Raw genomic sequence first — 15,733 nt, 5'->3', positions numbered from 1 at the left:
TCTTCAGCTAATATTTAAGAGCATCTAGCTCATCATGAGCTTTCCCTGCTATCAACATATCATCCACATAAAGTACCAAAATAAGTAAGGAGCCATCACGAGCTTTCTTCATGTAAAGACACGGATCCATAGCACTCCTGCTATAGCCATGTGATTGTATAAATGCATCAAACTTATGATACCACTCCCTAGGTGCCTGTTTCAAGCCATAAAGACTTGCACACTAGGTGCTCCCAGCCATGTTCTGCAAAGCCCTTAGGTTGCTCCATGTATATCTCATCATGCAAATCCCCATGCAAGAATGCAGTCTCGACATCCATCTAATACTTGTCCAAGTCAAGCTGCATGATTAAGGCCAAAACCAAGCATAGGGTGGTCATCTTAACCACATGTTAAAAGACTTTATCAAAGTCAACTCCATGCTCCTATTTAAAACCCTTAGTGACAAGTCTTGCCTTATAAGCCGGCTTGGGGTTTCCAAGGGTACTTTTCAGCTTGTACACCCATTTTCATGGCAAATTCTTTTTTCCCTGAGGCAAGGCAACCAAATCCCAAGTCATATTCTTGTGCAAGGAGTCTATCTCACACTGCATAGCCCTCTCCTAGGAGGGACTATCACCCCTGCGCATATCCTCATCATAGGTGAGAGGCTTTGATGCATCTATAACCAAGATATAATGCATCGAGGGCTCAAATCTATCAGGTGGACGTCTATCTCTAGTAGACCGGCTCTGTGACCGGTCCAACATCTTGGCCATGTGTACCAATTGCTGCTGTAGGTTGTCCAATTGGCTGTGTAGGAGCATGTGGCTCCTCCTGGAATATAACCCTCTGTATCTCTACCACCTTCTCAGGCTGCCTATGCATCTTGTCTTCATGGAAGACTACATCATGGTTGCAAATGAATTTCCACGCTTGGGATCCCAGAGGTGGTAACCCATCTTGCCTGCATCCCCATAGCCAAGGAAAATGCATTTGACACTCTTAGGATCCAACTTAGTACGCTTGTCTTTGGGCACATGGCAGAATGCCTCACATCCAAAGACACGTAGATGCACATAAGATGGAGGCTTCCTAGTCCATACCTCCTCTGCAACTTGGAAATGCAAACCACTAGAAGGTCATCTATTTATGACATGCATAGTTGTACTAACTGCCTCAACCCAAAAGCTCTATGGTAAGCCTGCATGGCTAAGCATACTGCATACACGCTCCTGGATGGTTCTATTCATCCACTTAGCCAAACCATTCTGGGGTGGGGTATAGGGGGCGGTCAATTGACGCTTAATACCCCTCTCGTCACATGGTTTTTCAAAAGCACGTGACACATATTCTCACCCATTGCCAGTCCTAAGACAATTTAGCCTATGCCCAGTTTGGTTTTCAACAAATGCAAGCCATCTCTGAAATACAACCAAGACATCGAACTTAAGCTTAATGGGGTAAGCCCAGACTTTATGCGAAAAATCGTCAATGAACGTCACAAAATACTTTACACCACCCATAGACTGACAAGGCATGGGCCCATAGACATTCAAATGTACCAATGCCAAGGGCTCACTCATGCGTGTCCTACCAGCTTCTTATGTGTATTCCTAGTCTATTTGCCAGAAAAGACAATGCTCACATGAATCAAAATATGCATAGTCAAGGGGCGGTAAGTACTGCAAACTAGAAAGCATTTCATTCCCTTCAAGGACATATGGCCTAAATGGGCATGCCAAAGAGATACATGTGGGATGGAACCCATTGACAAGACATGGTCAATAGAGGACCCAATGCAATTAAGGATCATACTGATAAGGATCATACTGGTAATGGACAAGCTCGGAATAGAAAAGCCAATGTTTGGGAAACACTAGACAAAGTATTCTTTTATTGTTGATAAAACAAAGTGGAATGATGATGATCTCAAAAACTTCAAAAACCAATTGAACCTTTTTAAAAAGGCAATGACAGAAGCTTGGGATAATCAACACTTCACTCACTATACAGTAAGAAGTTTGCATATGTCTATCTCTTTATTGTCTGACTCATATAGGGTTTTCTAATTGAATTTATTTATTTGTTAACTATGCAACATATTTTATACAACCATGCTCATATTTTATCAAGAAATATGGATCTCTATCTATTTGGTCAACCCAAGGTATGGAAAAATCACATTATCAAGCAAGAACAAAATACTTTAGACACACAAGACATGGAGGTAGAAGATACAAAGCAAACAGTTTATTAGAGGTCTTTCAATGGTTCTACAGACAAATTTGGCACAAATTCAAGCTCAAAGACACAATCGCATTCATGTAATACATCATCTTTGGCAAGGACTATATCCACTATTACCCAAAGAAGAAAAGAGGGATATTTAAACTCTTGTGCAAAGAAAAGATATTCGGAATGGTTACAAACTAGACAAAGAGATGGAAAAAGATGGGTTTCAAGAAACCCTTAATGTCTTTTAGTTTGACTCTATTGCCAAAAAGTCTTTAATTTCAGGGAATTTACTAGTCCTCTAAAGGGAATCTTCTGTTTCATCCCACTCGCTGAGACCTCTACATTTCAGGAACTCTTATTTCCTATAGCTTGGAAGGAGCTTCAAATTCTTAGCATCTCCTACATGGGAGAGCAAATAATAGGAAAAAAGTCAAAAGTATCCTATCCTAGATCCATTGTATCCAGGCATGAAGCCAAAAACTCTTACAGCTTCTTCCTTCACCAAAATTATCTTGTCTGAACCTCTATTGAAAGCTTGGGATCCAATCACCTTGGAGATAACTTTCAAAGCCATTATTGGTAAGCTTGGAGAGCTTGACAACATGCTATGATAAATTACAGTTGTTTGATTATTTAAGCTTCCAATATAATGACCAAGGCCTTGACTTTCGATAAGCTTCAATGGCCTTGAGCCCTTGGCTCTTCCAAGAAAGTTGTCTACATTTTCAATTTCTATCTGCACATAAACCACAATAGTATAAGATATCAGTAGATAAATATCCAAAAATATTTGTGTATAATGCATAACATACTCTAATATAAATCACAATGGATATCTTAGAATTATCTTTCATACCTTAGGGTTTTTATATTCTTCAAGAAGACTATCATCATATAGATTTATTGAACTTTTTGGTTTCTCCTCTAATGGAGACTTCAGTTTCTCTTTATACCCCATGTTATCAATACCAATTCTCTATTGAATTTGTAAGTACTCTTCCTCTGAAGGTATCCCCCCCTTTTCATATTCCACGATCTGATTAATACAAGAATGCAAGGCTGTAGACCTGTCCTTAAAATTCTCTCCCTCAACATCAAGAGTTGCTAGCAATTCCTCTTCATAACCTATAAAATTCTTATAATTTTGACCCCATGCAGTAAGGATTGCCAAGCAGTAATCTTCTCTAAGATAAAAAAGGTGTTGAATATCATTTAGCAATACATATCTCTTTTTGTTGATGAGATAACTGGGAAATGTTGGGACACATTCAAGAGGACCTGTTTCAATCTCTACACTCAACTCTATCTCCTTTTCTTCCACTTTTGTAATGTTCTCACTTTTAAACAAAGCAACATCAAATCCTTGCACTAATTGGTTCTCAATATCCTCCTGAAACATTTCACCCTTCTCTTCAACTTCTTTGTCTTTGCATGCAATATTCTCTATCTTCTTCTCTTGTATTATATATGAAGAACAACTATCCATATATTGAAGATATACAAGAAATCCAACATCCTTTTGTACAAGAAGACATTGTTGCCGATTTTGATGAAAAGGACAATCCACTTTCCACTTCTTGAATTCTTCATCAATAAGGTTAAACCTTGTTTGCAAAGTTGTTCTAGCATCATTAAAAGCTTCTATTACATCGCTATAATGGAAAAATCCCTCAATCTCTAGGCCTTCCACATGTCTATCATAAAACACCTTAAAATCCTTTAGTTTATATTCAAGATCCTTCAAAGCTCTTGCAAATCATAGGGAACATTGAGCATATCTTTGATGTAAATAAATCTAGATGAATTTCCAGTTGCATGAAGAAAATCAAATAGCTTTTCATCACAGGTGACCTTCAGATCCTCCTCCTCCATTCCCTCTAAAGAAAACTTCCTTTTAGTTATCCTAATTACTCACAAAAGAAAATCCAAAAAACAAAAATAAGGGTCACAATATACAAATCCACATTTGCTCATATGCAGTAGACTAAAGAAAGTTTGCTAAGAAAATTTAGGAAATACAAGATGAAAGAAATGAATTAAAACTTTATTCAGTAGAGAAAGCATGAAATTTCAAGTCTCATCGATCAAACTTTGTTTAACATTTTTGACTCATGAAATGCAAAAATAATGATTCAGACCATCTCACAATTCACAAAATCGTGTTTGACACATCACTTATTAAAAAAAACTTGACGAATTCATATTTTATACATCCAAAAATTTTGAACAAAACAATGCCTCAAGAACATCAAAACCCCATCATTTTAAATGTTTACTTGACCAATATTGCTAAAAAAACAAAGTAAAACCATTACAGAATTTCTAAGTCCCTAATATATCTTTCTTATTTTAAACCAACTAACATCTTCAACGCCTCGAAATTCAGGATCGCAGAGAAAAATATTAAGAAAAGTGGATACTTGATATTTGTAGGCCTTGTTCTTGAGAATAAATGGTTTCTTGTAAGCATATGCTTGGTTTGGCTTGTGATGCTTACAAGATAAAAAACTAGTCAAAGACAGGACAAGATACGTGAAAGAAATAGTAACCAAAATCTGAACCTGAGTGTTCATATATATATGCCAACGGCCATCACACACTTGATCAAAAAGTAAGTTGCACTAATTCGGAGGACATGCACTTAAAATGAAAAAGAAAAATATTTTTTTTTTGAAAATTGAAGCCATAAAAGTGGCTATCATGCCGAAAAAGTAAGTGACATGTGGCACAACTTCCCATGCAAAACAGTCTTCAGTCGCACGTGTGAAATTAACTACTATTATAGCTGCCACACGTGTAAACCAACATTGTTATTAACCCAATTTCTGAACCGCAAAAGGTTTTGTTTGAAGAGAAAACCCTCTCTATGCTCAACCATACCAACATGACGCTAATTTGCAGTACAAAATGATTCTTCCGCGCAAGGGTACTAAAGAAGGTTTCATCGATAGCATACACATTCAACACTCAAGAATGTAAGTTTTTTTCTTAAATATGAGTAAGTTATGAATCACTTGATCACTTCTACTAAATCATCCTAAAAAATGCTAAACATATGAAACGCGATGGGTGCTAGGTTTCTCTTGTCCACATGAGGCCTCCTCACATTTCATTCGACTAAGGCCTGCAAGTTTCTGTTGTAATGTGGGTGCTAGGTTTCTCTTGTCCATTAAAGCCATCCTCGTGTTTCATGTGTTTAACTTCGTGCAAGTTATAGAACTCTGAATCTCTTTTAAGTTTCATAAGTTATAGAACTTCAAGATTTAAGTAAATAACTAAGTTGAAATGAAAGAATCTCTATTAATCTTTCAAATGCATGTGTGTCTGTTGGAAAAACATATACTACAAAGTCAAAATTTAAAAAAAGATAATAAAGAGGGATAAATATGTTTAGGGTAAATAATTTTGTCCAAAAATTAGTCTTAAAGCTGAGTTGATTCTCATAGAAGGCTAAAGGTGAAGATACCTCATAGAATAGGTGAGTTGAATACGACTAGGCCTACCATGTTTGTTATGGACGTGTGAAACATGAATGGTGTTATGTTCTTTTTTCCGAGTAAGGTCATATTATGTTTCATCCGACTGCATTGTTCCCCTTGTGCCATATGAAACATGATATGGTGTTGAGTCCCTGGTCTTCAAGGCCTACTCACGCTTCATACGTCTTCGGTACTATTTTATTGAAATTGGATTTAGACTTGGTGATTAATGTTTGTGTGCTGCTTCGTGATTGTAGATATATTGATATGAGAGATTATGAGATCTTTTCTAATTTGTTAGTATTATTTGTTTCTTTGGATGGTTCAGATTGCTAGAACTAAGTCCACTGCAAGGAAGTAGAAAGTTGATCCTAGAGGTCTTACTTCAAAAGTACATCAGTCCTCCAAGCCTTCCAAACTTTCAAGGAAATCAAAGCCAAGAAGAAGGTTCTCACAACATGTGAGGTGCCTTAAGGAGATTAGAAGTGTAATGAAGGCTCTGAATAATGCAATTTCAAAGCTGTCTTTTCAGAGGCTTGTTAGAGAAATCTATGACAAGCATAGTCTACAGAGTTTTAGATGGACTAGGGTAGGTCTCAACAGTATTCAGGGGAGGCTATTGAGGATTTTTTGATTGAGTTTTTCCAAGATTCTTATATTTGTGCAGCTCATGCACATAGGCTTACACTTATGGATAAAGACATGATTATTCTCAAGAGATTGAGATACATGTTTTCAAAGGTCCTTGAGCCAGTCCCTCTTTCTTATGTTAAGGCTTTCAATATTTTAAATGTGTCTCCATGTAGAAAGAATAAAAATGATACTGGTTTGAAGGTTGAAGATGTTACGCATGAAAAGGACACAAGACTGCATGAGAAAGAGGAAAAGGCCATAGTAGAGCAGGGAGATAAAATGGAGGGAGTTTAAAAGAAAGAAGGAAGAAGAAAAGGAAGCAGAAAAACTCCCATCTTTTGAAGAGGAGTTATTTACCCTTCTTGAAAGGGATGACCCTAATGGCTTCAATGTTTCTTGCTTTTGCTCTACTGATATTAACTAGAGATCTGATATGGTATTTTTGGACTCTAATTGTGTTCAAATTCTCCATAATAAAGTGAGAGAAGTAAATGACTTGATTCTTATTGTTGGGATGAGGTAAAATTTACCAAAATTTGTTTAAAATCACCATATTTTTCTAGCAATAGATTTTCATGTTGATGCTTAATATCTCCATTCCGTTGCTAGGTGTGTAATCCATGAGCTCCCCTTCGATATACAACAAAAGATTGAGGTTCTTGATCCATCCATCTCATACTATATGAGGAGTGAGCTTGATGCAAGTGCTTTTGACCATTGGTTCAATTCAATTGACTTTGAATATTTGGAGCTTCTTATAATTCCATACAATGAAAAGTAAGTAATTTGATATTTTTTAAGATTTTATGAGATTTTTTTTGTTAGATTATTGAAATATTTTTTTAAAAGTTCTCATTGGAGCCTAATTGGAATAGATTGTGTGGAGAGGCAATGTTTTCTCATCAATTCTATAAAAGGAGGCCATGGAAATGCCAAGTTGTAAGTTATATAATCTAGGGTCTCCTTGATATTTTGATCTTTTTGTTGTAGGTAATCTAAATATTTTGATCTTTCTTTTATAATAACTCTAATTTTACTACCTTTTTGGTATAGAGTTTGTAAAAGATTGATTGAAATGCTAGAGAAAAGGCCTCCCATGTCTTCTGACTTGCAACAATGCAATATAAACAAGTTGCGGTAAGTTCTTGATTAATATGGTTGGAACATACTAAGAAAAATTATTCTAAAATCTACCATAAACAACTTATCCTTGTTGATTGGAGTGTCCTCATTAGGATGATAGTTACTCTTGTGGCTAGAGAGTAATTGTAAATGGTAGAAGATTGGTTCAGTTTATTTATCTCAATGATGATAAACTTATAAAGGTAATGTGAAACATACTAAACTTTAAGATAGAGTTTTATTGCAAAATAGTAACAATTAACTAAAAATATTTTCTTACAAATGTATGACAATTTACAAGGGATTGCTATACAAGTGAGCACGTTTGGTATCTAAGAGCAAAGCTCTTGAAGTATATAATGACCAATTGTATACAACCGACAAGAAGTGGGGGCTTGGACATTGAAGGAGAGGAGGTGCATGTAGCTACAACGAGTGAAGCTATGCCTTCAACAACCAAAGCATCAAAGATAGGCAAAAGGACTCCTAGAAATGATGTTTCTTCTAAAAAAAAGTAGATTTGCCTCAAATTGTAAGCCCTTGTGTATAAGTCATGTAGATGGATGACAAAAATTTATATATGTATTTTATATTGATAGTAGTAAAGAGATATTTTCTTCAATATCCTTGCATTGTATATTTTTCTCTCTCCTCATTGATATCTGTAAAAAAAAATATGTTACAAATGTTTATTAATCAGGAATTGAAATCAGATATACACCTAACTGAATATAATATGAAATAAAAACTTACTCGTTTGTTATTAAGTTAGAACACAAATGAGTATGCTAGTTCAAATATCTTCATTTTGTAAATCCATCCTCATTTGATGTAGCGTAGATGATGATCTAACCTTTAGGATTGCAATAATGTCCTCACTGTACCAAACATCAAGATCCACTATAGGATTTTTGCTAAAATTATCAAGATTTTGGTTTAAAGCTACCAGACTACCGCCAACATAATGCCATCTACTATAATAAAAGCTAAGGATGAAATTTTGAGTAGCAATCATATATTTACAAGCTATAGAGTCTTGATCTATCTTACATATAATTTTTCCTTTTGTCCTAGTATCCCATCCCTCATCAACAAATTGTATAACATGATCATATGTTAGTCTCTTCACTAAAAGTATAGCCTTTGATTTTCTTATCTCACCATTAAGTATCAAGAAGAAGTGAATCATTCTTAGCATGAATCACACCACAAAATTTAGTACATTTTGTGCCAACTACCCATGTGGCATCTTGTGCATCAAGAAATGGTAATGGAAATGCTCTATATAGTGTGAAGAATAATCATGAAGCAATGGTTGATGCCTTTGATTCACATAGGAAGAGAAACTTTAAGGAATCCACCATGGAAGCTTCAAGCAAACTAAAAAGAAGAAGAAGAAAGCTCTACCCCAAAAAGTAATTGAGATTTTAGTCTTCTACAAGTCCAATTGTCTCTTCTTTCTCAAAGTTACCTCCAAAATGACCTGTAATGAATGCACGACCTATCATTTTAGCCATAGTTTGGCCAAATATCTCCAAGATCTTTGTCAATACTCCAAGTTTAGCCTTTGCTCCAAGTAGAACTCTTGTAAGTACATGCCATATGGCTTCATTAGTTGCTATCCAAGGTTTAATGGTCGAAAATTGGAGAAAATATGTTTGAAATGAGAAAATCAAATGGATCAAAAACCTATGCTCTAGTACCACTTGTTAAGGAGAGAACTAAGAGGTGAGAGAAAGAAGAGTAGAGGAGAGAGAAAGACTAGAAAGTTAGGAAAGGAGAGAGAAGCCATAGAAGCTATGAACAAGAAGGTGAGGTAAGAGACACTAAATGTATTAATGTTCAAAAAGATGTAAAGATTTACATGTCTCTCCCTTTTATACCTATGTCAATGTGACAAGGTATTATTAATAATTCTAAACTAAACATGTCTTCTTCCCAACTTCTTACATAGGCAACAATTGGTAGCATGAAAAACATTGTCCATTCATAGTCCAAATTAGAATAGTCTCTGCAACAAGTTAAACAATAGGAAGGTTCTGAGGTATAGGAACAATAGGTATAGCTTATAAAACCAAATGGATACATTAACAATTATATATAAATACATGTTTACCAAGAAAACCTACATAGTGTTGCATTTGGCATTGATTTGTGCACTAAACCAAGGGCAATAATAGTTTCTATCTTCATCATATCATGGCCTTCATTATCCTTAGTGAACACTAATCATATACTTGATGTAACCATTGCATCAAGCAACTTTTGCTTGGAATTAACACATTTACTATCCTTGCTTATGCCTTCTCTCCATCATTTTTGTCCACCATGGTTCCATTAGTACTACTACTAGGTTGCAAATCTTCTTCAATGGGTAAAAGCTCATTTTCAGGATCTTCCTCCGCACTTGCATCCTTATCCTTGTTTAAATTGATGTATCCCACCTTAGAAGCCATAGAATATCTTGATGGAGCTATTGTGTTTATGATCTTCTTAATGTATCTAGCATCATTGAGTCCTACTTCACCTCCATTCATGCCTTCTTTTGCAAACTTGTTTGAGACTGGATACAATAAGCATGGCTAGCATTGCCATATTTTAGTTCAATAGTAGAGGTAATAAAGATTGGAATTTCTATTTGACCATAGCTACATTCAATATAGCTAAATCTTTGAAGGTTTGATAACAAGATGCATGTTTGAAGTTCTTATTTGACCATAAGGAGCTCCATTAAACAATTATGTTCAATCTAACAATGAAAAATGGTGCAAACCTTATTTAAGGAGTGTCTCAAGTTTGTATTCTCTTCATTCATTCCTACAAGATCTTACCAAAAATCAACCTTGAGCAACTTATATTCCATCATCTATAGGTTTCCTTCCATCATCAAGGGATTGTGGGTAGAGGAGGTGTTGAGGGTAAGGGGAGAGGGGGATTGCTTGACAAAGAACAAGAGAGGGACCTGCAAAGCTAGGGTTTTGGAGAGAGAGAGAGTGTGTGTGTGTGCAAGCATACTTGGCCCCCTCAATTCATTGTGCTTGAGAGAGAGAGAGAGAGAGAGAGAGAGAGTGTGTGTGTGTGTGTGTGTGTGTGCAAGCATACTTGGGCCCCTCAATTCAATGTGCTTGAGGGAGATCAAGGGATTGTGGGTAGAGGAGGTGTTGAGGGTAAGGGGAGAGGGGGATTGCTTGACAAAGAACAAGAGAGGGACCTGCAAAGCTAGGGTTTTGGGGGGGGGAGAGAGAGAGAGAGAGAGAGAGAGAGAGAGAGAGATATATATATATATATATATATATATATATATATATATATATATATATATATATATATATATATATATATATATATATATATATATATATAATAATTGTAGTTTATTATGTTTTATGAGGTTTTAGTTTAGAGTTTTTGATTTGGAGTTACATGATTTTCTACCACATAGGATAGGATATAGGTCTACTTTTCTGCCATATATTCCTTCCCTCCCTCCTGCCTCCTTGGTTGTAGTAAAACAAAGGGTTCTAGCCACACTTGGTGGCAACTTAGGCTATCCATGATAGTATTTCACCAATCTTCTATCTCTCTCAACTCTTCATGTCACTCGATTGTAGTCATGGATAGATTCAATCATAGTAGCACTCAATGACAACTTTTGTTTTGTGTTTTCTAGAATTTCTCTATGATTTCTATTTTTTCTAGAATTTCTCTAGCATATGTTTTTAAAGTGTTTTCTAGAATTTCTCTAACATTTGTTTTCTCCAATCTTCTTTAAGGTTTGTTCATGGCTTGAGCCTCAAGTTTCTCTTATCTTTTTCACCAACCCTTACATATAATACTAGGGTAGCACCTAGAGGAGAGGCTTAAACTTGAGCTTTTGCCTAGATTTTAAAGGGTTTTCATAGTACCATCCAAGCCAATGTAAGAGCCAAGCCCATGAGAGAACATGGTTTTGAAGGACTCACTTGCTTAAGTGTTACAAGCTTAGTGAAGCTAATGGAAAGGTTGGTAATGGAGATGGCTACAATTAATAAGAAGATTGAAGATGGAATGACAACCAAAGTGCAAGAGGAGGTATAAAAGGAGTTAGTCACATAAGCAAGGCATGACATATACTATCTTCTTAGTAGTTAATCAAGATGCATTATGAAAGAGAATTACACTCCATTCATGTGAAGGAGGTGTCCCTAATGTGGTATGTAAAGGTACAAGAAGAACTAGATAAGGAAGACCAAAAAACGTGTTCAAAGTCATATAAGCTAGAGACTAAGGTAGGGCCAATGTTAGAAGATAATGGTTTGATTCAATGGTACCATGTTATATAGTAAGTAAGGGAATAATTAATAAATCAACTGAACTTGGATTTTGGCAGTGCAAAATATAAGTGTGTAGTATTAAAGCAATCAAAATGTTTCAAGGGAACAAAAAATGGAAATCCGGATTAGAAATTAACTTTAACAAAATTTAAATAACAACCAAGTGAAATCATTAAGATGAAGGTGGCTAGAAACAAGGTCAATGGGCAATTTATCAAGGTGAAAAAGCGATCATAGAGCATCTCAAAAAGCCTAAGTATTCAATTGTTTTAGGGTCATGATGTATTAACTTTTAGCAATTGGATTTCCTTTTTGTGCCAATGGTACCTTTATATATATATATATATATATATATATATATATATATATATATATATATATATATATATATATATATATATATATATATATATAGCTTTCTTGATTTGGATTTACTATGCTTGTGCATAAGTTATTACTTGTGTGCATTTGCATATTTGATCATGATAACTTGCATTTTTACATTACACTCATTTGTACCAACCATTAGATGTATGGCTCTACAAATTATGTGTCTAGGATATGCCCTATTGAACATGGTATGGTTGCTTACTAACCTTTTGTTCTCTATGGGTGCATGAATAAGTCATATATTTTGCACTCATCTTTATTGTTACCATGTTCAGACTATGAATTGCTTGTATATTATTGGGCTATATTTTCATTCATCTTTTGTAGACTATTATTGTGAAGTATAAGAGAAGAAAAATAAGAATGATGATAAAGAATAGGGTTTTCAGCTTCCTATCTTGAGTGCATCCTCTATGTGTTGTGTGTGTCTTGTAAGAGCTCAAGCTCTTCCCTTTTGATGGAATTAAAGCCTTGTTTAGGCAAGGAACAATGAGCCCCAAGCAGAAGTCTACAAGAAAGCCTTCCTTGGAGCATACATGTGGATATATTTCTTAAACAATCTTTGGTTGATGAGATGTCTTCATCCATGAGCTTGGAGTAGTTTAGGAAGTGTTATAGACTTTGGTTTGAACATGTGTGGTTTGGATTTTGGGCATGTTTCGACCTCCTCTATTTGAGATTCAAAGACTATTCACATGTGAAACTTGTAAGGTTTGAGAATTTGCAAACCTTATCATTTTGCAAACGAATTGTAGGTGTTCTGGGTATGGTAGACTGTAGTTGTAGATGGTCACATATTATAGGTGTTACCCGTATGTTTAGAAAGTGAGACCATTACATGAATTAGCATGATATTCATAATAGTATATTTTTGGATTTTGCTGCACAATGTCTAAGGAGTTTAATTAGATTGTCAAGCACAACAAGCATAAATTCTATGCCTAGAAGTTTAGATTGACCAATTTCCTTATGGGTAAATGTTGTTGGGACTACATCGAAGGAGATAATGTAGATTCTTGAGAGTTACTAGAGCAAAATATTATACCCAAGCAAGCAAAGTTATTTAAGGAATGGAACTAGGAAGCAACAAACAATGTCTCAACAACCACTACCTAATCTCAAGGAGAGAGGATTTAAGTTCTCAAGGAGGAGTAAACAGGATCCACTTTTCATGTGGCTCAATTTGAAACAAGAAATTGCAAGTGGATTTAACAATATGTACAAAGTTCAAGTCAAGTTACAACCATTTGTTACTATCTTTAAGGGAAAGCTATGGACTAGTATAGTACATATGGTATTGCATTTTGCTATTTATGATGCACTTAAAACTACTCCCTTAAGTTGATTTTGGACCAATAAGATATACACCATTACTTCTTAAAGAAACTTGAGAAAATTAAATAGAAAACCATCATTGTAGAGGATTATGTCTAAAAGTTTAAGAACCTTTTCAGTTGATTGGATGTTGCTAATAGACCTTCAGTGGAATTACATGGCCCTTATTTTGTTAAGGGCCTCGATAAAACCATAGCTAGTGCCATTGCTAATATTGAATTATAGGCCAATAGTGCATATATTTTCTAGATGAAGTTGCTAGAAGGTTATAGAAATGGTTGGGGAAAAGAACATCTAAAAAGAAATCAAGTAAGGAGTCATTAGAGTTGGATTCAAAAGACTCAAATATGGAGTGAAAAGGATGATTTTCCTTCAAGTTCAAAGTCAAATAGAGAATCTAGTGATTTTAAAAGTGAAAGGATTAATAGAAAGAAAATAATGCAAAACAAGAAGATCCAAGGAGGATAAAGAGTCTTCTAGAGGCAAGAAGAAAGGCAAGGATAAAGAAGGAAAGATAACCCTAAAAAGGAGCTTGGAGGAAAATATAAGAAAATAGCTAATTTGCAAAACATGATAAGACATGATGTAAAGGAGTATTGCTACAATCCTAATGTTTGAGGTTCTAATATGGCACCAACACAAGCAATAACATGGCAAGTAGCACATGTGAATTAGATTTCACCTATGATGATATCACAAAGGGGATTTGGAGGATGTGATAAAAAAGGTCAATAAAAACAATGGAATAGTGACCAGCCAAGGTAGTGGAGCAATCTATCTCAAAGGCCAAACGGACCATTAGTATAGGACATGGATATATCTCAAGACCAAACTTTGAGCTATGGGTACACCATAGGGTTGAAAGAGGGATGCAAGCTTCAACAAAAAACGCAACTAGCAAGAGCACCACATAATTAGCAACCATTGGCACTAGTAGTAGTTATCCTAGTATGGATTTGTGAAGAGATCATAGAAGGGAAGTCTATAGGTCAACAACTCAAGGAGACAAGTAAGGAAGTTCATCTAACATAAGTGCAATATATAAAGGAGCAATTATATGTTAGCAAGTCTTGGAACCATGTATGGGATGTTATTGTTTTAATTATATCATAGTAGAGGATTGTCTTGAAGAGACTCAAGTTTTGGTCATTATTAGTTGAATCAAAGAAGAATATGGATCAAGATGTGCAAGAGAAAGTTACGAAATCAGCACTAAATAAAGTGCAAAAACTACAAAAGGAAAAGAGGGGTTGATTAGTTCAATCTTGTAGATCCTCTATAGGATATGTAGGAAAGATGAGATTACTGAAGAATAGGAATGTCTATAAGAGGTTTGCAATAGAAATGATGTAATAAGGAAGGTTCAAGAGCCTTGGCCAAATCATCCTTGCAATTAACTCTAGATTAGAAGATCCCACATTTTAAGAATAAGCTATTGTAAAGAATCATCACTAGTAAAAGTGTGGCAAAAGTATGTTGAGGATGCAAAAAGAAATTCATAATGTCAAACAGTTATTTCTACCCAGACAAAGGTAGTAGACTACAAAGTACCCACCATTTAAGTGGTGTATGTGGGAAAAAATCTTAATGATGTCTTGTTAGATGGTGGATTAGGCTTTAACATTATCCTTGAAGTACTGCATCTTGCTAACAAGTGCTATAAGGATTAGTACCAACACGCTTTTAGATCAAAAAGGTTGATAAAAGGAGATTTTAGCCTTTGGAATTTTGTAGAATCAATTGATTATAGTGGCATATTTGAGAGTCAAAGTAAGTTTTATTGTGCCCTATATGGAAGGTTTAGGTGTTTCTTATCAAATCCTTTTGGGGAGACCTTGGTTCCAGTTATTTGAGATAGAGCAAGACTAGGGAATAGATACTGTGATCATTCCTCATGGCTTCAAGGAGGTAACACTTTCAACAACAAATCATGTGATTTTGAAGCCCAAATTTAGACCTTTAGTGTCACAAAACTATTATAGTATGGCATGAAAATTGATAGCATCTAATTGATGAATCGAGCAAGGATATTGTCTAGATTTGCATACTTCTTTTTTGAGCTAACTATTTGTATTGGAAAAATTAGTTATTGGAGTTGAATAACCAACTACTTGCACACATTGACTAATCAAGTTGGCTAATGCACATTTAGTATTCAAGTTAAATATATGTGTAGGAAAATCAACAAACTACAATGATTTTGCCAAATGTTTTAGGCTTCCACCATGCTAATAACACCATGAG

The sequence above is a fragment of the Lygodium microphyllum genome, chromosome 13 (genome assembly GCF_053477565.2).
Source record: "Lygodium microphyllum isolate KBCC chromosome 13, Lygodium_microphyllum_v1.1.10, whole genome shotgun sequence".
NCBI classification, from domain to species: Eukaryota; Viridiplantae; Streptophyta; class Polypodiopsida; order Schizaeales; family Lygodiaceae; genus Lygodium; species Lygodium microphyllum.
This window is presented reverse-complemented; position numbering follows the sequence as displayed.